This window comes from Triticum dicoccoides, chromosome 5B (assembly GCF_002162155.2).
Source record: "Triticum dicoccoides isolate Atlit2015 ecotype Zavitan chromosome 5B, WEW_v2.0, whole genome shotgun sequence".
NCBI lineage: Eukaryota > Viridiplantae > Streptophyta > Magnoliopsida > Poales > Poaceae > Triticum > Triticum dicoccoides.
Window position 1 is genome coordinate 669237697 of NC_041389.1, and position 431 is coordinate 669238127.

A 431-nucleotide genomic window follows, 5' to 3' on the forward strand; every position below is an offset into this window, starting at 1 on the left:
TTCTTATTTTTCTTTTTACAGTTTTAGTTTTCTTTTATTTTTGAAAAGAAATTAGCTTTATAAAATATAGAAACAACATCTAAATTGGTTTTACTAATTATTCCACTACCACATTTAGTTTGAGGTGCAAATAAAATAGTTTAGTATTTTTATAATTAAAAGGGAATTTAATAATTCTTTTTAACCACTGTTATATTCACAAGAGGGCATCTAAAAACTTTACAAAAGTGTTGGGTCACAACCATAATTAGTTGTGGAATATTTGGCGCACTTTGAACATTTTATTTCGCATGTTTGAGAAATTTGAATTTTGAACCGTTTTGAATCTAAACGAGATTAGCAACAGTAAAAATGATGACGTGTCATCATTAGCCGAGAATTACTGTAGCTTAATTATACGGGCGTCACACGTAGAGGGGGAGAAGCGGGGG